A 22,450-nucleotide genomic window follows, 5' to 3' on the forward strand; every position below is an offset into this window, starting at 1 on the left:
GTATAAAAAGCCTCAGAAGACCTGCAGCTGTTTGGCTCCTCTAAAGTGAAAGCTGGGTGACTGCTGCAAGGAGAGAAAGGTGAGTCTTTTTTCAATATAAAGCTACAAAAGAAAGGAAAATGCTGTCCTTTGTACAAAAAGTTCTCAGACAAAAAGGGTGGAAATCTGGCCTGAAAGGAAACTTTGTGTTTTGGTGGTGTAGTGAGATAGCTGAGGTGATTTATTCGGTTAGGTAATTATTCATTAGCTATTGCTAAGAAGTACTACACGTGTGCCTAAGTAGGGTGCAGGACCAGGAATGATAAAAATTCTCAGTCTCGCAGAGACCTCTACTTAGCTTAGCTATGTTACAAAAAGAACAGGAAAAATAATAACACTGTTATCAAGAAAAACTCACCCTCCCCCCTGAGTTCCATGACATGATTAGAAAACAGCTGTTTCAGACCACAAAGACAGCCAGGGTTCTAAATAGTGGCAGCTTGGATCTAGGCGAAATCTGGAAATGTTTGGAACCTTAGTGTGCAGAGCCTCCTTCGTGGCCACAGACTCATAAACATAAACTGGGGCTGTTTTCCTGGGGAAACTCTGCCTGTTTCCTTATGTCTATTTAGAGGTGGTGCTGGGCATTCAAAGCACAGCCAGGGCTCTGAGTGGTGCTGGTTTGCAATTCCCAAATATCCTGGACTGCTTCAAATTTTAGAAGGAGAAAGCCCATTGTCAGGGACAGGGCCCTGCACACAGACAGGGGTCTATTGCTCTCTGAAATGAAACCCACCTCACCAGATTAATAATACCAATTATAGGAGGGACTTGGCACTCATAGAACTGCCTGGGCTCTAAGTGGGGCCAGTTTGCATCTGCCACAGATCAGACACTGCTGGGAATTCTAGCAGGAGGAAGCCTAGTCTCAGACACAGGGCCCTGTACAGGAACACTTTTGCAAAAAACACTCACCCTGCCATTTTCCTGTGAGCAGCTAGGATGAAGTTGTTGTCACTCCAAATGTAGCCAGCCTTCTTCCTGGTGGCAGCTGGGGTTTGGAAGAAATCCAGAGTTAGTCCTGCTGGAAACAGGCAGAGCGCATTGTCAGCAAAAGGGCCCTGGAAACCATCAGGGGTCTATTTCTACCCAAAATGAAACCCACCTCCCCAGTTTTGTGATGTCTATCTAGAGGAGGCTTTTGGCAGTCAAAAAGAGCCAGGGCACTAAGTGGGGGCAGTTTGTATGTGCCACAGATCCTACACTGCTTGGAATTTTAGGAGGAGAAAGTCCAGTCTCAGGCACAGGGGTTGGGCACAGGCAGGGCTCTATTTCTCTCTGAAATGAAACCCACATGAGCAGCTTAGTTATGTCCATTTGGAGGAGGTGATAGGCACTCTAAGAACTGCCAGGGCTGTAAGGAGGACCAGATGCAGACATCCTGCACTGCTGGGAATTGTAGGAGGAGCAGGCCTGCTCTCAGACACAGGGCCCTGGATATAAGCAGGGGTCTAGTTCTCTCTGATGTAAAACCTACTTGATCAGATTAGTTATGCCCTTTTACAGGGGGTGCTTGGAGCTCAAAGAACTGCCAGGGCTCTAAGTGAGGCCAGTTTGCCAGACATCCTGCACTGCTGGGAATTTTAGCAGTAGGAAGCCCAGTTTTAGACACAAGGCCCTGGACAGGAACACTGGCCCCTTTCCTTTTGCATAAAACACTCACCATCCCAGTTTCCTAAGAGTAGGTAGGAAGAAGTTGTTGTCACTCCAAATGCAGCCAGCCTTCTTCCTGGTGGCAGCTGGGGTTTGAAAGAAATCCTGAGTTGGTCCTAATGGAAACACACAGAGCACACTGTCAGGAACAGGGCCCTGGACACAATCAGGGGTCTATTTCTACCCGAAAGGAAACCCAACTCCCCAGTTTTGTGATGTCTATTTAGAGGAGGCTTTTGGCACTCAAAAACAGCCAGATCTCTAAGTGGGGCCAGACTGTACATGCCAGAAATATTCCACTGTTTGCAATTTTAGCAGACAGAGCCCATTCTCAGGCACAAGGCCCTGCACACAGACAGGGGTCTATTTCTCTCTGAAATGAAACCCACCTCACCAGATTAATAATACCAATTATAGGAGGGACTTGGCACTCATAGAACTGCCAGGGCTCTAAGTGGGGCCAGTTTGCATCTGCCAGAGTTCAGGCACTGCTGGGAATTCTAGCAGGAGGAAGCCCAGTCTCAGACACAGGGCCCTGTACAGGAACACTTTTGCAAAAACACACTCGCCCTGCCATTTTCCTGTGAGCAGCTAGGATGAAGTTGTTGTCACTCCAATTGCAGTCAGCCTACTTCCTGGTGGCAGCTGGGGTTTGGGAGAAATCCTGAGTTGGTCCTGCTGGAAACAGACAGAGCGCATTGTCAGCTACAGGGCCCTGGACACAATCAGGGGTCTATTTCTACGTGAAATGAAACCCACCTCCCCAGTTTTGTGATGTCTATTTAGAGGAGGCTTTTGGCACTCAAAAACAGCCAGGGCACTAAGTGGGGGCAGTTTGTATGTGCCACAGATCCTACACTGCTTGGAATTTTAGGAGGAGAAAGTCCAGTCTCAGGCACACGGCCCTGGACTCTGTCTGTCTATTTCTATCTGCAATGAAACCCACTTTGCCAGTTTTATTATGTCTATATAGAGGGGGTGACTGACATACAATGCACAGCCAGGGCTCTAAGTGGGGCCAGCTTGCATTTGCCAGACTTGCTGCACTGCTGGGAATTTTAGGAGGAGAAAGTCCAGTCTCAGGCACAAGGCCCTGTACAGGAACACTTTTGCAAAAACACACTCACCCTCCCAGGTTCCTATGAGCAGCTAGAAAGAAGTTGTTGTCACTCCAAATGCAGCCAGCCTTTCTCCTGGTGGCAGCTGGGGTTTTGGAGAAATCCTGAGTTGGTCCTGCTGGAAACAGACAGAGCACATTGTCAGGCGCTGAACCCTGGATACAATCAGAGGGCTATTTGTCTCAGAAATGAAACCCACTTGATCAATATTGTTCTGTCTATTTACAGGTGGTGCTTGGAACTCAAAGAACTGCCAGAGCTCTAAGTGGTGCCAGATTGTACGTGCCAGAGATATTCCACTGTTTGGAATTTTACCAGACAGAGCCCATTCTCAGGTACAGGGCCCTGCACACAGACAGGGGTCTATTGCTCTCTGAAATGAAAACCACCTCACCAGATTAATAATACCAATTATAGGAGGAACTTGGCACTCATAGAACTGCCAGGGCTCTAAGTGGGGCCAGTTTGCATCTGCCAGAGTTCAGGCACTGCTGGGAATTCTAGCAGGAGGAAGCCCAGTCTCAGACACAGGGCCCTGTACAGGAACACTTTTGCAAAAAACACTCACCCTGCCATTTTCCTGTGAGCAGCTAGGATGAAGTTGTTGTCACTCCAAATGCAGCCAGCCGTCTTCCTGGTGGCAGCTTGGGTTTGGGAGATATCCAGAGTTAGTCCTGCTGGAAACAGGCAGAGCGTATTGTCAGCAAAAGGGCCCTGGAAACCATCAGGGGTCTATTTCTACCCGAAATGAAACCCACCTCCCCAGTTTTGTGATGTCTATCTAGAGGAGGCTTTTGGCAGTCAAAAAGAGCCAGGGCACTAAGTGGGGGCAGTTTGTATGTGCCACAAATCCTACACTGCTTGGAATATTAGGAGGAATAAGTCCAGTCTCAGATACAGGGGTTAGACACAGGCAGGGGTCTATTTATCTCTGAAATGAAACCCACCTCAGCTGATTAATAATACCAATTATAGGAGGAACTTGGCACTCATAGAACTGCCAGGGCTCTAAGTGGGGCCAGTTTGGATTTGCCAGAGATCAGGCACTGCTGGGAATTCGAGCAGGAGGAAGCCCAGTCTCAGACACAGGGCCCTGTACAGGAACACTTTTGCAAAAACACACTCACCCTTCCAGTTTCCTATCAGCAGGTAGGATGAAGTTGTTGTCACTCCAAATGCAGCCAGCCTTCTTCCTGGTGGCAGCTGGGGTTTGTGAGAAATCCAGAGTTAGTCCTGCTGGAAACAGGCAGAGCGCATTGTCAGCTACAGGGCCCTGGAAACCATCAGAGGTTTATTTCTACCCGAAATGAAACCCACCTCTCCAGTTTTGTGATGTCTATCTAGAGGAAGCTTTTGGCACTCAAAAACAGCCAGGGCGCTTAGTGGGGGCAGTTTGCTTTTGTCAGACTTGCTGCACTGCTGGGAATTCTAACAGGAGAAAGTCTAGTCTCACACACAGAACCGTCCACAGGGACACTGGCCCCTTTCCTTTTGCATAAAACACTCACCCTCCCAGGTTCCTGTGAGCAGCTAGGAAGAAGTTGTTGTCACTCCAAATGCAGCCAGCCTTCTTCCTGGTGGCAGCTGGGGTTTGGGAGAAATCCTGAGTTGGTCCTGCTGGAAACAGACAGAGCACATTGTCAGCAAAAGGGCCCTGGAAACCATCAGGGGTCTATTTCTATCTGAAATGAAACCCACTTCACCAGTTGTGTGATGTCTGTTTAGAGGGGGAGACTGCAACTCAAAGAACAGCCAGGGCTCTAAGTGGGGGCACTTTGTATGTGCCGCAGATCCTACACTGCTTGGAATTTTAGGAGGAGAAAGTCCAGTCTCAGGCACAAGGCCCTGGACTCTGTCTGTCTATTTCTATCTGAAATTAAACCCACTTTGCCAGTTTTCTTATGTCTATTTAGAGGGGGTGACTGACATACAATGCACAGCCAGGGCTCTAAGTGGGGCCAGTTTGCATTTGCCAGACTTGCTGCACTGCTGGGAATTTTAGGAGGAGAAAGTCCAGCCTCACACACAGAACCATCCACAGGAACACTGGCCCCTTTCCTTTTGCAGAAAACACTCACCCTGCCAGGTTCCTGTGAGCAGTTAGGAAGAAGTTGTTGTCACTCCAAATGCAGCCAGCCTTCTTCCTGGTGGCAGCTGGGGTTTGGGAGAAATCCTGAGTAGGTCCTGCTGGAAACAGACAGAGCACATTGTCAGGAACAGGGCCCTGGACACAGGCAGGGGACTGTTTCCCTCTGATGTCAAAGCCAGTTAATCAGATGAGTTATTGCCATTGACAGGAGGTGATAGGCACTCAAAAACTGCCAGATTTCTAAGTGGGGCCAGACTGTACGTGCCAGAAATATTCCACTGTTTGCAATTTTAGCAGACAGAGCCCATTCTCAGGCACAAGGCCCTGCACACAGACAGGGGTCTATTTCTCTCTGAAATGAAACCCACCTGACCAGATTAATAATACCAATTACAGGAGGGACTTGGCACTCATAGAACTGCCTGGGCTCTAAGTGGGGCCAGTTTGCATGTGCCTAAACCCAGGGCCGTGGTTCTCAGACCATGACTCTGGCTTTGGGATTTTGTGCTCAGCAGTGCTCTAGCAGCTGATGCACTGGACTAATGGAGCTTTAACTCCCACACTGGACTCACTCCAGAACAGGTGGATTCAAGGGGCAGCAGTGGAACCAGTTCAGACTTTGTTTCCTCCCTGAATAAAGCCCTGACTGGGGAGGCTCAGCTGGGACTGTGCCCAACGTGGGCCACACTCCCTGTGCCAGTGACATCTGTTATGCACCAGTGCAGATAAAAGTGATGTCCTGCCACTGAAAGCAGCTTCATCAATAGAATAAAGTCTCTCTGTCACTGGGCAGAATTCTGGAAGGACAGCAAGAATCACCTTGGTTATGGGCACAGCTGAACTTGCACCACTGTCATGGTGAACGTTCCTGGATGGAGGGAACTGCACATTGTTCAACTCATCTCTGTTCTCTGACTGAATTCTTCATCTTTCAAAGCCAAAACCTTTCTCGGAATATGTTCCAAATGTTTGGAACTGTACAAATCACAGCAACTGGGCTGTGATCACCCAGAGGGACAAGCCAAGTCCCAAACAATTCCTCCACAACCCACTCTGGGGGAACACACCCTGTGCCTGCCAGGAGCTCTGACTCTGCTTTTGCCACCTGAGCAGTGTCAGGGCCACCATGAGGGCTTGGAAATCCAGACACACCCCAAATCCCACTCAGTGACTAACACAAATGAAGAACTGCATCGTTGTCATCAGAACTCTGGTATGAGTTCTATGAAAACAGTGTAATGGAGTCCCACTTACCTCATTCATGCTCTTGGTTTCATTCTTGTGTGTTTTCAATTGCTCATCTGGCAGCTTCTGAAACTGATCCAGGAATGCTGAGTGAATGGCATCAGCTGTGCCCGGGGCTCATCATTCACCCAGCCCAAACCAAGAGCAAATGCTGCTAGGGCTTGAAGAACTGCAAGCAACTTGGAAACAAAAGTAATTACCTTTTGCTTCTGCTTCTTCTTTTTTTCTTTCAGCTGCTGCACTTGTCTCTGTGCATGTGTGCTGAGCCCTCGCTGCAGGGGACAGTCAGGCCTGACTGGCTGGGAGTCTGTTCTTCTCACTGGGGAAACAGAAATTATTGTTCATTAGACCACAGAAATGTTTTCTGACCCCTTTCCCCTTCCCTGCCCTTTGCTGGTAAATCTTCTCTTTCTGCCTTTACCTTTACAGCTGTTCCCTGATGTCATTTCCCCTGCCTGACTTCAGTGCAGCTCCTTGCTGGGCAAAACTGGGATAACTTACAGGGGACACAGGTGAGACTTTTAGCTGCATATTTCTACTACTTTCTAAGGATACTGAAATTATTTCCAATTGCCCCAGTGAGAACACCAAGTCACAACCATAAAAGCTCAAAGCTCAGTTAATTGAGGCAGGTCCAAGGAAAAATCCAGCCGTGCCAGGCTGAGGCTGGAGCCCTCTCATAATTCATTGCTGGTGTCTGCTGCAGTCTAGGAATAGCTCTCCCATTCTTCACTTGCTTCATCTGCTTTTATATCCCTGATGCAAATGGAGTTAGGCAAACTTCACCTTTGCTATCAGGCTGTGAAGAAGCCTACTGGAAGCAGCCTGTGCTTTCCTTAGATGTAAATGTGCCTGCAAAAGAGAAAGAGCTTTGACACTGAGATTTTGTACCCCTGAAGTTCAAGTATTTTATCATTTTAATAACATTCCAGTTTGCTGTTGCACTCATTTCTAGAACATCTTTTGCATTAGCTCTGAGTGTTATAATCCCTCCCAAATTCCTGTGGAGGGCACTGTTACCATAACTGTGCAATTGGCTACAGCTGGATGGAATAGAGATGGACACTAAATAGCTTTGCTGGCAGGAGGCAGTGTCTTGTACCCCAGACAGCTTCTTTACTGCTGCCTGCTTTGTTTCTCTGCTTTAGGGAGAATGGGCAACCTTAGACACAAAGAAGAGATTCACAAGTTATACCTGTGCAAGTTTGTTATGCAAAAAGCTGCTGGGGGTTTCTTGTTTCCCCCCCCCCATCATTATCTTTGTTATCCAGTACTAGAATTTGGTACAATCACCCCAAGGCTTTGTACAAGTGATATTTCCCCAGAGCCAGGATGATCTGGGATGTTTGGGGAGGGATGGAGGAGCTGATTACCTTGTGCACCCTCTCTGCTCTCTTGCTCCTGTGAGACCTGTGCTCCATTCCCTGTTCCTCAGGGCACAGCCAAGGCATCTATTCCCCCAGGATTTAGAAAAGCCAGCACACCATCCAGTGAGGGAAGGATAACAATGCGGAGCCAGGAAACAGACTGGGACTCACCAGGGTTGCTGAGAAGCTCCATGGTTTTCCAGAAGGGAGAAGGAAATCAGAAGTGAGCCTTGCAGTGCATAGGAAAACTTGTTTGAAGCAGGAGTGAAGTCCTGGAGGCTTGGAAAAGTCCAGCTGGAAGTGAAGGATCTGTCAGATCTGGCTGCCCTCCTGCTGTCCCAGAGCAGATTGCAAGATCATCTCATCTCAGTGCCCAGAGATTGCTGGAGATGACAGCAGGGATGAGCTGCAATCCTCCAAGGGGCTTTGGCTTCTTTCAGGGGGAGTGGCTTGTGTGGGGTTATTCCCTCCTGCATTTTCTGGGAAAGATCACAGTTCTGTCAAGAAAAAAACAAATTCTTACCTTTGATTTTACTCCTTTATCTTATTTCTTTTTCTTTTATGACTTGCACAGATAGTTCATCTGTTTTCCAATTAGAATAGAAATTATTCATGTGTGAGAGTTAGGAGCTCTAAGGCTATTATATCATAGAGAAAAAAATGCACACTGTGGTTTTACTTAGGCTGTCAAACAAGGAAAAGAAGGAAGGGTGTATTTCAGTTATGGCAGGAATTATGTACAACAATCTACTATTACTGAGAAAGCACTGGCAGAAGAAAAACAGCCAGAATAAAAACTATTAGAATGAAAATAAACAGAGGTTTTGAATTGTTGTCAGCCCAGGGCCCAGTCATCTTGGCACAGGACAGAGGCAGCATTGCACAGCAATGAACAATTTCTCCAGGATATAAGGTAAGCATTTCAGCTCCCTCTCTCCCTTTTCACCTCTCTTTAAACTGGGACTAGCACAGCTCCTGTGCACAAGGCAATGAAAATCCATTTTTCTATTATCCCTTTGAACCCTCAGGACAGGAGTGACACCCTCAGAGCTTGAAACAGAGACAGCAGGCACAGAAGGGCTCCTCTTTCTGTCCCCCCATCCCAGCTTTTTTTCCCCCTCCATGTAGTTTCCCTTGCAAACAAAGCCCCCAGTGTCTCCCTAACTCAAAAAATCTTGCAGAGCTTTCCAAGGGTGAGCAGGTGCAGGGGGGCCAGGCAGGTGCAGCACCCAGACTCACTTTTTGGATAACACATTTCTGTCTGTTTCAAATGGGACTGGCATTCTAATCCAGGCACCAGGCAACACACCTGGATCTTCAGCAACTCCAAAGGGTCACAAACCTACAAGCTCTAATCAGGAATTTCACTCCTTGGGCCTGAAATCCAAGAAACAAGCATCTTACCTGCTATTGCTTGGATGATGCAGGTGGGTATGGAAGCACAGTTCTCTGCCCAAATTCTCTGCACAGCTCTTAGAATGCAACCTCTGGGATTTGCTTGAAGCTCAGTGTTGGAGTAAACTGGAAAGGAGAAAGCAGAGGGAATTCTGGATAAGGAAACCTGCACCAGCTTTGTTGTGCTGTTACATAAGCAGTCACCTTCTGCAGTTCTAAAATTCCAAACTCAGATCCCATTTCTCTCAGTGGGGCTAGCTCTGCTTTAAACTGGTGTGCAACTTTAAAAGGGGGAAAAACCCCTAAACATTCAGCAACAAATCTTTTGGCACCTATTAAATAGAAAATAACAATTCAACAAGATTTGATGGACAGATAGTTCACACTTGGTGGACTAAATTCCAAGGAATTGAGGGAAAAAAGCCACCCCCCATGGCCAGTGCCACTGACCAGCACAGCAAGAACATCAGCTGCCCCTCAGTGCTCTGAGCCTTTCTCTGGCCCTGCAGGATTTCTCTCCTCTCTGCTTTTCTCCAACACTTTTGCCAAGCTCCCTTTACCTCCTTAGCTGTCTCCTGCCTGTTTCTCCCTTTGCCCCTCTCCTGTTTGCTGTTTTGCACCCTGATTTACAAGGACAGCTGCAAGGAGTGCCTGTTTCCATCCAGCAGGGACTGAATGAAGGGTGACAGCACAGCCACAGAACTCCAGAACTATTCTCATGGAAGGAAAGTGCATCGAGGAGAAGAAAAGAAGCCAAAAAAGGTCAGTGCAATTCAATATTTGGAAGGGAGTTCAGGGAGCTGCTTCTGCAGAGCAGGCCCTTGGCAAGAGCTCTTCCCGTGCATTCTTTGCTGTAGAGAAAGGGAAGCAAACCAGAGCTGGAGCACTAATGAAGCACTTCAAGCATTGATGGTGTGCTGGGCTGAGAATGACAGTGAACAGGTGAAATGTCATTTATTAGAGCTCCTGATTAGCAGCCATCCTGCTAAACCCAGGGCCGTGGTTCTCAGACCATGACTCTGGCTTTGGGATTTTGTGCTCAGCAGTGCTCTAGCAGCTGATGCACTGGACTAATGGAGCTTTAACTCCCACACTGGACTCACTGCAGAACAGGTGGATTCAAGGGGCAGCAGTGGAACCAGTTCAGACTTTGTTTCCTCCCTGAATAAAGCCCTGACTGGGGAGGCTCAGCTGGGACTGTGCCCAACGTGGGCCACACTCCCTGTGCCAGTGACATCTGTTATGCACCAGTGCAGGTAAAAGTGATGTCCTGCCACTGAAAGCAGCTTCATCAATAGAATAAAGTCTCTCTGTCACTGGGCAGAATTCTGGAAGGACAGCAAGAATCACCTCGGTTATGGGCACAGCTGAACTTGCACCACTGTCATGGTGAACGTTCCTGGATGGAGGGAACTGCACATTGTTCAACTCATCTCTGTTCTCTGACTGAATTCTTCATCTTTCAAACCCAAAATATAGAATACAGAACTTGCTGGACTACTTATTTCACCACAAAGGTTGTTTGGTTCTATGATGGCTTTCCTAGTCAAAAACCAAACCAAGCAACCAAAAATGGAACAAACTAAAAAGCCACAAAATTCAACCCAAGGAAAAAAATCACCCCAGGGATCATTACAGTGAGCCCCAGTGTGAATCAGCAATACACTGTATTATTCTAGGGGACTTTAAAAAGAGCAAACCAGGAAACAAAAGCATGTTAAAAAAGACTTTGGAGCATTTTCACAGGAACCAAGGAGTTCCCAAAAGGAAACCTGAGAAGGATTGCAGTCCTGACCATGGAACTGAGGGTAAAACAGAAGAAAACTCAGGCAAGTGAAAAATCCCAAGCAGGATCTGTGAAATATTCTGCCAGCTGGACAAAAAGTAAACCCCACTGCTCCAAGAGCAAGAGAGCCCAACTGTACAACCAGAGCTTTTCCAATGGCCTGGCAGGGATGATGCAGGGAGCAGCTTTTCCCACAAATAAAATGCAGCATCCACTCATTTCTCCTTGTGCTGCTGCAGTTGCCCAGCTGGCCCCCACTTGGCCCCTGAGCTGAGCACTTAGCACACTGAAAGCTCCAGAAATATTGCAGTTTTCCAGTTAGAACATTCCAGTGAAGCAGCAAAGCAAGGGGCAAGGGGAACTGCTGAGCATGAAAACCAATCCTTGCTAAAAACATCCCTGAGAGCAGAGCAGGGGGAAATGCTGCAAACACCCCTAAGGAAAATTTACAATGTTGAAGAACAAAATTAAATTGATCAAATAGGCAAATAAACAGTTTGCAACCTAAAAATAATATTCTATCTTTGATATATAAGCATGAAATCAAGTGTTTACTGTGAATAAACCAGAACTATTTTCAGGAGACTCAGCTGCTTTTACCTGTTTTACAAGGACACCACACATTTGGTAGGGGAAGCAGAGAGTCCTTTGCACATGCAGAAATAACCTGGAAATTCACACTTGTGAGAGGAATAGAGGCTGATAGATGATTACAAGTGTTTCCACTAAAGCACAAAACATTCCTTCTGACAATTGTACCTTATTAAATCTCCTGTGAAGAAAATGTCTGTATTACCAGGGGAACAGTCGTGATAAAAGAAAAAGCCTGTCCTGTGGGTCTGACTCCAAACACACCTTCAGCCTCAGTTTTCATAAGTGGAATTTCTAAATGAAAAGTGACTGTACCTCTGTGTCAGTTCAGTTCTGTGCATGCTTCAGGCAACTCTTGAAAATCTGTTGCAGTCATCAGGATGCCCACACATCTCCAGCTTCTAGAGAGGAAATCAATATACACCTCATGTTAGAAAATTAGAATTGTATACAATATAGAACTATAAATAAATAGAAATATATATATTTAAAGGCTGATAGTGCATTTCCATTTTCCTCTGAAGGCCCAGAGTGTTCTTTCTGATGCTGCAGATTAATGCTTGGCCCTTTCAGCCTTCTCTTTTAGACCACTGCAATTCTGATTCAGAGCCTGCAAATCCTTCCCAAATATTGATATTCGATCCTCCAACTTTACAGCAGGTTCCTGTGCCTGATATTTCACATTAATCCCACCTCCTAATTTCTCTAATCATCTCAAATGCCACATGAGGATGAATTCTCTGCTAACATTCCTGCTGGCTTGTCAGTCATCACAAGGTAGGGACTAAGAAACTGTAATTGAAAAATGCTTCTCTGCAACTTCTCCCCCTGAAACATTTCACCTGATCAACAAATGGTGCTCAGGGGACTTCTGTCTTCTCAACATCATCCTGCATTCCAGAGATAAAATATTATTGAAATAAAATTCCCTCCTGTCTGTGAAATCTGCATAAAACCAATGCACTACTCACAGCAAAGGCATTGACACATCCCATTGCTGCTCTTAGACCTGCTCATTCCTGCAGAGGAGTTGAGGTGATTTTGGATGTCTCTCTCAGCCCTTGGAGCAGAGTCAGGAAGGAAACCACATCAAAGAAGGTTCAGATTGTAGCACAGGTGACACAGTTTGGGAGTAAGGTGGGGGTCAGGACCAGGATCTTGGCAGCTCCATAAAAAATATCCCATTGCCCATTTCCCATGGATTCTGCTGCCTTTGCTCAGCACAAACAGGGTTGGTGCTGGCCAGTGCAAAGCTCATTTCATGCACTATTTAATGCACATGGAGCATTAACACTGCTCTGTTAACTACATTATTAAACACTATTATCAAACACTCTAGAGGGGGGTACAAGAAAGGAGAATCTGCCCAGGCTGTGCTGTCACACAGCTCTTGTTCTCAGCCTCATCTTCCTCTGTTGTCCTCAGCCCTGATATTCCTTCAAACTTTTGATCAAATACCAGCACTGAGACATGAGTGATTTGTCCTCTTTATACCTTGTAAATGCAGCATAAAAATGAGTTGGACTGATTGAGATGACACTGCTGAGGCAAAACAAAATAGGGATCAAATCCAAACTGACAGCTACATCAATTCTATTAGTTTGAAAAGAAAAATTTACAAAAAAACTGAAATCCAAAAACCAATAAAGCACTTTGCCAAATACGATGATATCTGAGACTCTTCATATTAAAAAAAGTTCTATTAAATCTCCCACTTTCAAGCTCGGTCACACAGAGAGGGAGAGAGTCAAGGAACAGACTAAAAAACCCCAACCAACACCTCCTGTGCTGAATATCCCCGCTCGGCTCCAGGGCAGAGGGGAGGCAGCTTTTAATGCAAGCACCGAGCGAGGGAACAGGAGCGCGCTGGTTCGGCGGCTCTGCGGAGTTCGCTGCGCACAGCCCAGAATGTCACATTTCCTGCCAAAGGAATATCCCGATCCTTACCGCACTCACAGCCCTGGGAAGGGGCAAAGCAGGGCTTGCACCTTTACATCCCGCCTGGAAATACTGCCCGGCTGATACACAAATAACTTGGGAAGTGTGCTGCCACCCCAGCTGATGGGGCAGAAGTCCCAAAACTGAACGAGACACAGAGATTGCCACCCACCTCCCTGCTAAAGTGAAGGACTCTCCACACTTCCCCCCTCCACAGAAATCAGAGTAGCTTCTAGTCATCTGCAAATAATAAAGAAAAAGGAAGTGTTAAGCTGAATTGTATAGGATATATCCAAATGAACTTATTCTGAAGGAGGAGCTACAATTGTAGGTGTTCTCTACCATTAGTTGTTATTACACAAACACAGACTGAGCACAGTTTGTGTCCCAGCTGCTCTGGCTCTGAGCTACCACATGGAAATTATGTGCTCTCTGTGCTCTGTGTGTGTTCCTGTGGGAAACAGAAAAGGTGTAAAACTCTCAGAAAGCTGTGTGAAAGCAAACCTCAGGATGGAGAGAAAAAAATCCCAACATGTTCCAAGGCACCTCCAACCAAAACCAGGCCCTGTTCTCAGCCTCCAGTACTGCAAGTCCTGTAAAAAACTTTTCAAACCCCCAGAACATTTTCATTTTTTAAAATGTTCCTTGGAAGATAAGTTGAGCACTGTTTCTAGAAGTGAGGAAAGTGGTAATAGGAGTGGTAAAATAAAGATGATGCTACTATTAGTGGGCCAAAATAATAATTAAATTTTGTTTAGATAAGGATACAACTAAGAGCCTGTATATTTTATATCCTGAGATGCTGGGACTGATAGTTTATCATCAGATGAAGATGCTGAGTTCCAGACATCACAGAGCTATCCCTCATTACACAGTTTTAAGTGTTTTCTCAAGTGTCAACACCAATTCTTGTCCCTGTAGTTCAAAAAATGACAAATTACAGTGCAGAAAGCCTGTTGGCAATCACAAACTGGTTCCACTTGCTTAGAACATGCTGCTGCTTAAAATAGCAGTGATGGTGTATCTGCAGTAGAGTTCCCAGTGTTGATGCAGAGTTCTAAATCTGAGATGCTACAGAAATATTTTTGGACTAGATCCTAAGGACATGGTCCTGGAAATACTCTTGGTCTGATGCTGCCTGGTGTGAGAACTCTCAAAGCACCAGAAGCCCTGGGAAAGAAATATTATTGCTAAATAACAACTTTTGTGCAGAGTCAGAGCTGCACATAGTCTGGCTGAGCACTTTCATAACCCTGAGCCCTGGTACCAAGCTGAATGATCATCAGCACTTGGCTGGTTCTGAGGATTGGGAATTCCCCTCAATTTCCTTTCCCAAGGGAAGGCATTATGCAGCTTGTACACATTGAGAACCAAAATGTAATCCCAGCAAACCACTCTGAAATAAAGTTTTGTATGAATTGACTTAATTTCCAGGAAGAGAGAAACTTAGTTTCTGTGCAACACGTGCAGACCTAGGCCTGGCTGATCACCCTGGCTCTGCAGGGTCCTTTTTGGGCAGCTGCTATGAAAGCCAAACCACTGAAACTCTGACCCCACACTTAAATTCAGGGCTGTAAAAACTTCACCAGTGTTTAGACAAACAGCATTGCTTGTCCCAGGGCAGGGAGGATCCTGACACAGCCACCATGGCCTGTCTTGTATTAGTTCTTTCCTTAGGAACAAGGCCTAACTTTAGTTACTTAGAGAAATAATGTATTATTTTTTGGGGGGGTTTTTTTCTGATCAGTTTCCAGTATTTTATGTATTTTTAGGTCATATGATCTTGCTAGCTGCTGCCAAATCATGTGCAGGGATGAGCTGATTTTAAATAGTTTAAAAATTACACTGCTTTGCTTGATGGGACAGTTTACAGCTGTTGCTTTCTGGAAATCAGAAGTGTGGCAGTTTCTTGGTGTGAAGAGGGTCAAGGATTAGTATAAGCCTATAATCACTCCAGTTACTTTTGGCACTGCTATTATTAAACTGAACTGCAATTGAAAGAAGACTTTTTTTCTAGCTGCTCAGAAATTGACCATGGGTAATTAGTGCTTGACACTTGGACAATTGACAGAGGAAAGGAAACAAATGAAGACAATGTTAAGGTTACTGTATCAGAATATTAGGAACACACAAAGCAGAGCTCTAACCACAAAACACACAAATGCTCCTGGCTCCTGTAGGCTCCATTCTCATTGACCCTGCAGAATATCAGGCACAAGCAATGGCTGTACAGGCTGTGGAATGTCAGTGCTTAAACAAAGAGTAAATGTTCCAGAATGAGCCTGTCAGTGCTGCAAAGTGCCATCTCTGATGCTGGTTATTTCTAAGGCTTTTGGAGCAGCACTGGCTGCACTCAGTGCCAGCAGCTCGACCTATTCAACATCTTCTGCCATGGAAGGTGCTGTGTTCTCCCATTGTCAGTGGCACAGAAAAGGCTCTGCAGGGACAAGAGGAACATTCCTTTCCCTGTGCATGTGAAGCTCTTTCAGCCCCAGCAGGGGAAGCTTATTTGTATTTACTGCTCTGGTATTAAATAAACTGCATATAAGATGGGTGTGTTAATGTGGGTTTTTTGTTTCCTCTTTGCTGTAAAGCTACAGACTTTTGTTTTGACTTCTGTGAAAGGGAAGCACTGTGCAGGTCTGAAATTCAGACTGGAGCAGGTAAATTGGGAATCAGCCACTGGCACTAAAGAGAACCTCTGGCTGTGTGTGCTGAGCACAGTGAGGAAGCCCTCATGTGCCTTTAAGAGTGAGGAGAGCTTTTTAAAAAAATGCTTTATCTTTTATAAATGAGTCAACACAGCTCCAGAGAGGCCAGTTAGTTTTGTTCATATTCCTGGGGATGTGGGCTTTTAGATAGATGGAACCTGCAGTGCAGCCCAAAGTCTTTTTGTCTGTATGGAATAAGTGTTGGAACAGAGAGCAGCTGTCACCTGGGCCATGTGCTCACCTGAAAACCACCTGAAACTGCTGGATGATTTAGGAACAGGATGATTAGGACTCCTTGAAGAGTGTGCAAATGGAGCTCTTTGTGTTGTCACATATTGCTTCAGCATGCAACCCCATCCTTTCTCACCAAAAGATTTTGAAATTGCTGTACAAGAATTAGAAATTTCTTGCTGCCATGCCTAGAAGTCCTTGCTAATATGAACTTTTTAGTTCAGTAAAATTTTGCCTGAGAAAGGCACTCAGAATTGATGTTCATTCTCGCTGCCTTCAACTCATTTTTACTTTGGAAACAGTGGCATAGAAGCAAAGAGATCCTACTGAAATATGAAGGGAACAGCCCCTGGCTCCCAAATGCACTCTCAGGGCTTTTTGAAGCTCTTGCTCACTACAGTTTTGAAATAAACAATTTAGACTATTTAGATGATATTTGAAGATGTCTGATTCTGGAACTCCATCTCCAAGGCAGAGAGAGGTTGAATAGTTGATCCCTTCCTTGACTAGTTGTGATCCTTTCACCAACAGTCAGACCCAAATCACTCAAAGGCATTTTCACAGTGTGCACTAAAAAGAAGAGAACTATGAAAACCACCCAAAGCAGAACTAAAGTGCAGCTATTGTCCAAGAACATGAATTTTCCATCAGGATACCTGTTGGAACAGTGCTTTAGGTTAATGAGGTTTCATGCATTGCTTATGGACAGAGGAACAAACTCCAGCTCTGATTTGGCTGGAAAGCAATCCTTGCCTGTCCACTCTGAAGCAAGAAATAGATGGAAAAACAAACAAACAAACAAACACTAAAACAAAACACAAATCAAATCAAATAAAAAAATAAAAGAAAAGGAAAAAAAAATAAAAAGAGAGATCCTACTGGAACAATCTCAAGCAATACTAGACTGTATGTTAAAAACATGAAAGCTCAACCTCCTGTCCATGGGAACACAGGGCTCTTCATGTACTTAACATGAGCATGGGCAATGGAAAATGGAAACAAGGGGAAGCTCAGATGTGCCCTTCAGCCAGTTCCAAAACCAAAGCCTCTGTTTCCATGCCTAAAAGTGCCCCTGGGCTCCCACTGCCAACTTCTATTGTGTTCAAACTTGGGTTTGTATTTCCATCAAGAAGCAGTGTTTAGAGTCCTCTGTTGTGTTAGTTTGGATTCTTCCCCCCAGCTGATATGATGTGAGACAGGCAGACTATTCTGGGTAGGAAGTTATTTTTAAACAGGCATTACTCTTTTTCAGAAACAGACTGTAAATTTCTGTCTTCTTTTAATTGCTTTACAAAGCAAATTGAGTCCCTCTGGTTACATAATTAATATCCACATTTAGCCCTGTGTATTTGACATGACTTGAGCCATTTATTGCCACATTCATTTTTCATGACTGGCTAGGAATTCAGATATGCATTTAATTACTGCTGAACTCTGGGAAATATCCAAAGTTTTTCCAGGGAGGAGTCCTAACAATAGTGAGAAATCCATGCCACAAATAAGAAAATTGGAGAAGAGTGATCTCTCTGAGCAGGTCTTTCTCTTTGTACACCCCTCTGCTCATATTGAGCAGTAAAATGTCACCATATCTAGACTATATAATGCATTCTACCACTTGAAATAAATACAAAAGAAGTGGAAATTACAACATCTGACCTTAAAACAGCAGGCACTGTGATGTCTGGTGCAGATTTCACTTTTAATAAACACAGCTTTTTAAATAGGCTTCACACAGGTTTTTGGTTGCAGTGTGGTTTGTTCCTTTTGTTGGGGTTTTTTATTTGTTTGTGTTTCCCAAAGCTATTTCCAGCTTTCCAGACAAATCCCCTCCCAGAATAAACTTTTCTTTAAAGATGCCATGAGCTCCCAGAAAGTTCAACAAGCTTGAGTGGAGTGCCTTTTAGAAGTGACCTGCTGTGTAAGGCTGGAAACCCGAGAGCTTTCCTGCTTCCAACATCTCCCTCTCGTGGCCTTTTCCTCACACTCCATCCCTCCTGTGCTGAGACAGCCCTGGGAATAAATCCAAGAGCCCTGATCACAATATCCAGGTGAAACCCTCCTGCCTTCCAATACTATAACATTTTGCAATCGATTTTTTTGTGTTTAAAAAAGTGAAATCTCATGGGTTTCACTGGACAGGACCCTAATTAATAAAACTACAGGTTAGGGTTTTTTCAGGAGTGACACTTCTGAGCTCAGCTGTTTCACTGAAATCAAGTTCAGCTCTCTTGTCTAAGGAGCTGAAATATTTCCTATTGCCATATCCTCCATGCATATTAATATCCTCCAAAAGGGCTCCAAGGCTTCTGTCCTGTTTCCAGACACAGCTACTGCTCTGAGAGCAGGTTGGAGTTCCAGGTCCCTGAAGGTTTTGTCCCCAGAGCATGGCAGGGAGCAAAGCCACACTTAGGCAGGGAGCTGAGCTAGACTTAGGCAGGAGTGTTCCTTCTCTTTTCTGCAAGCTGCAGATTCACTGCATCAGCCTTTAAATAAGCAAGGTCCTTCCTGAAAAGACCCCAATGCTGGGTTTGCCCAGATCTGCTTCTAGATTCCCCCCCTCATCCTTTTGCCTTTCTGCTCAATAATTTACTTCACAAAGGTGATGCCTCAAATCACACAGATGAGTCACTCTCCAAAAGGGATTCAAGTCTCCACCAAGCCTAAAGGCAATTAGGGCTGGGGATGTCTAAAGTTGGGTGAGATGAATCATGTTCCACGTGCAGCCTCTTGGGGATCTTGGCCAGTTATTTTGTCCTTCATCCTCAGCACTGCAGAGCCCATCTGTCCTACTTTACAGAGTCAATTGAGTCCCTATGGTTAGACAATTAACATCTAACTTGAGATGGCCTCTGGGTCATTTAATGCTAAATTTATTTGGTGTGATTGATCAGAGGGCTGGATTACATTTGATCCGTGCTGAACCTCACAGAACACCCTGAAATCCACCTGTCACCAGTTCAATTAATGGATGAGCTGGAAATGAAGCTGAGGGGAAGTTAACTGAGTGCTGCCACAGACTGCTTCCAAGCTAGCTCATTAAAAACTGACTAGCAGACCTCGATGCTTCACTGCAGTCTGCAGCAAAGCCAGATTTCAAATGCTTGGCTGTGCTGACTCCAAAAACCTCAGGAGGAGAAAGTTGAATCAGGTTTCCCCACTTCCAAGCTTATGATTCAACTCATCGGTTCTTTTCTGACTGGGAAAATATGTTCCTACAATTTGTTGGTGAGCAAAGCCACCAGCTCACTTTGTGACTTATTCTGACAGCAATTAGCAGCATATGGGATGAGCCAAGCTCATTACTTGCAGACAGAAGCATAAAATCCCTGCACCACTTGTGCCTTCATTTGCTGTTGCACGTCCCTCTCTTTGCACTGGGGGATTTGGCACCCAATGGCTCTAATTCACATTATTTCACTAGACAGGAAGGTGAACTGCACAACAAAGCTGTTCAGGGAGTTGTTTCCTCTGGGCCACCAGTTTCTGAGCACATCCCCAGTGCTCACAGCACTACAGCACCAACCTCAGAATGAGAGGCTCAGCAGGTGCTGCTGCTCACTGCCTTACTAAAAGAGACAACCAGGGTTTCTCCCTTGGATTCTGAGACTTTTTTTCAATAACCTTAAAGAATATGCACTTGGAAACTTTGCTCCCTTTTTCAACTTTCTCTCACAGGTTCAGAAGCTGTTGGAGGACAATGTGCAGACAGGGCTGTTCAGAAAATGTTCAGTGGGCCCCTAGGCTGAAATGTTGTTTTCCACTTTTCCCCATCCCATATATTTAAACTGGTAAACTAGAACAGAAATGGTTTCACAGTTTCTTTCACGTGAGATATCAGCAGGGGAGCGTTTTTCACTTGGCAGCCAGGTGGCTGCATACAAAAAAAAACTAATTGAAAAAAACTCCTCATCTACAACAATGGATTATTAGCAATGTCTCTTGCTGGCATGTATCTGGCCAGGCCTTATTCTCCCAATTCTCTGCCAGAGAATGCCCTCTGAGTGAGCTTTCTACTCATTAACCATCAGTCACATAGCTAAAGGTACTTGTGATAAGGGTTCTTGTGATTGCTGGGCTGATCTAAGTGGATGCACAATTATATGATTAAATACAACAACATTTTTTACTAACTCCATATAATTTTGGCTGTCACTCACAATTCAATTGCATGAGATGATTCACTAAATGACTGAGGCAGTCTGGGACCTGTCCTATACAGACCTTAGGGAATACTGCAAATACTGAACTAAATCACATAACTTATCTTCAATGCAAATGGGAAAGCTTTACAAAGAAACTAATCTATACTCATCTTTTACTGTATTTGACATCTCCTTCTGTTTGCCTACATTTTGGATCATTAATACAGATTTACAAACCTATGTTATTCTTCATGGAGCTTTTTCTCTTTCTAAGCATAGAGGGTGCATGCAGTTAGGCCTATGATAAAAAGAAGGAAAGTTCATCTATCCTGAATGGTCGAGTCTGGCTTCACAGAATAAGTTAAACTATTTTTTTTCCCTATATCACCTTCTAAACAGTTGCTCCAAAGAGACTTTCTCTTTATTCTGCTCTAAATCTCCTAGGAGTCACACCAGCTCTGCTCTGCTTAGCAAGTCACTCTTTGCTCCTCTCTGTTGTTCCCTCTCAGTCCTGCTTCAGCCTCTGGGTCTTATTGCAAAGGATTTGCAGCAGACTCTGATTATGAGTACATAAAACAGATTCAGTGCAGTTTAAGATCATATCCTGAGCCATGTTTGACATAATGCACTGGTACATGTTGGAGGCAGTGGGGCAGCATGGGGGAAACGTTTCCTCTCTCTTCTCTTTCCATAGGCACATGCTACAAACCTGTTTGTTTTTGGAAATCCATGCTAAAATATTCCAGTGCAGATACAGCCATGCAGGGCTTTGACCAGGGCAATATATACAGCACTTTCTATGAGTATAACCAGGACTGGTTTATCTCTGGATTGCAGAGATAAACTGACCATGCTCTGGAACTTCTGCATTTCCAGTTCTGCCTCACTGGCTCTGCCCTGCTTTGCTGGAATTTCCATTTCCCCAGACCCACAGAGCTTCCTGGTCCCTTTGGGAGGAACACACACACAGCCTTTAGTCCAAACCTTCCTTTTCCCCAGCTACGTCCCTCCCTTCACCCAGCTGCTTAGAAGAGATGCAACTCTTTGTTTTTCATTTGGTTAAACCTGGGGTCAAATCCTGCTTGCTGTTACTCTGGAACAAACACAGAATGACTCCAGGCTTCCAGTGCTACAAGTGAGAATTAAATTACACCCTGAAAATGCATTGAAAAATCTCTCAGACACTTAAACAGATGGATAAATCAGGCACAGATTCTCAGGTCAGCCTCTAGCAGAAGGCTCCTCTCATCTGACTGACAGCAGGAGTAAGATGTTGTGATAGCAGCTAACAATAGAAAGGGACTTACAGTCAGGGTGGGCAGTATTTTTCCTTACCAAATTCACTTGATTTAACACAGGGCTTGCAGAATTAATGGTGGCTGTGAGTGATACCTGTATGTTTTATAGGTTTATAAATTGATTGCAGTAAAATCTTACACTCCTATATCACTAGGTATTGTTTCAGCCTATTACAGGAGATATCTATCTAGAGCTGACTGAATTGTATTAATCTGATCCTAGTTTAATGATGCCTTAACATTTTTATGGGAGAATTTAATGTTTGCAATATCCATGTTCCTTATTTGAAAGTGTGACTTATAGGTTCTCATCTCCCTTAAATGATGAAATCCTTCAGCTAATAAAGGAAAATGATTATGGTTTGCAAAAAAGGCAAAGTCATTTAACAATCCATATAACTGTCTATTGTAGGTCTTTGCATAATAATTGCAATTTAGCTATTAGAAGTTCTAAAGGCAGTTATCAGTCATATGCTGCAATTCTGAGGAAATAAGTGAAAAGTCAAATTATTTAAGGACTTTGTACTTTCCAAAGGCAGGAAAAAAACTAACAGAAATCAATTATACTTTTCATAATGGAAAAAAAAAAGTTCTATTGGAATAACCAATGTTGGTGGCAATTTTTGTAACTATTCAATATTAAAATTTTTAACATGTTCCCATTCCACTGTCACAGAAGGATCTTATAAAGATATTTCTGTGAGCAAAGAAATCCAATTTAGGAATGGAACCTGCAATTCTTGATGCCCAAGATTTCTCATTTTCCTCCTAGACACTTGGAAAGAGGCCAACAAAGAGATCAGAGGGGCTGTAAACTTGGAAAACATTCCATTTTGAATTTGAAATG

Source organism: Erithacus rubecula (assembly GCF_903797595.1).
Source record: "Erithacus rubecula genome assembly, chromosome: 4".
NCBI lineage: Eukaryota > Metazoa > Chordata > Aves > Passeriformes > Muscicapidae > Erithacus > Erithacus rubecula.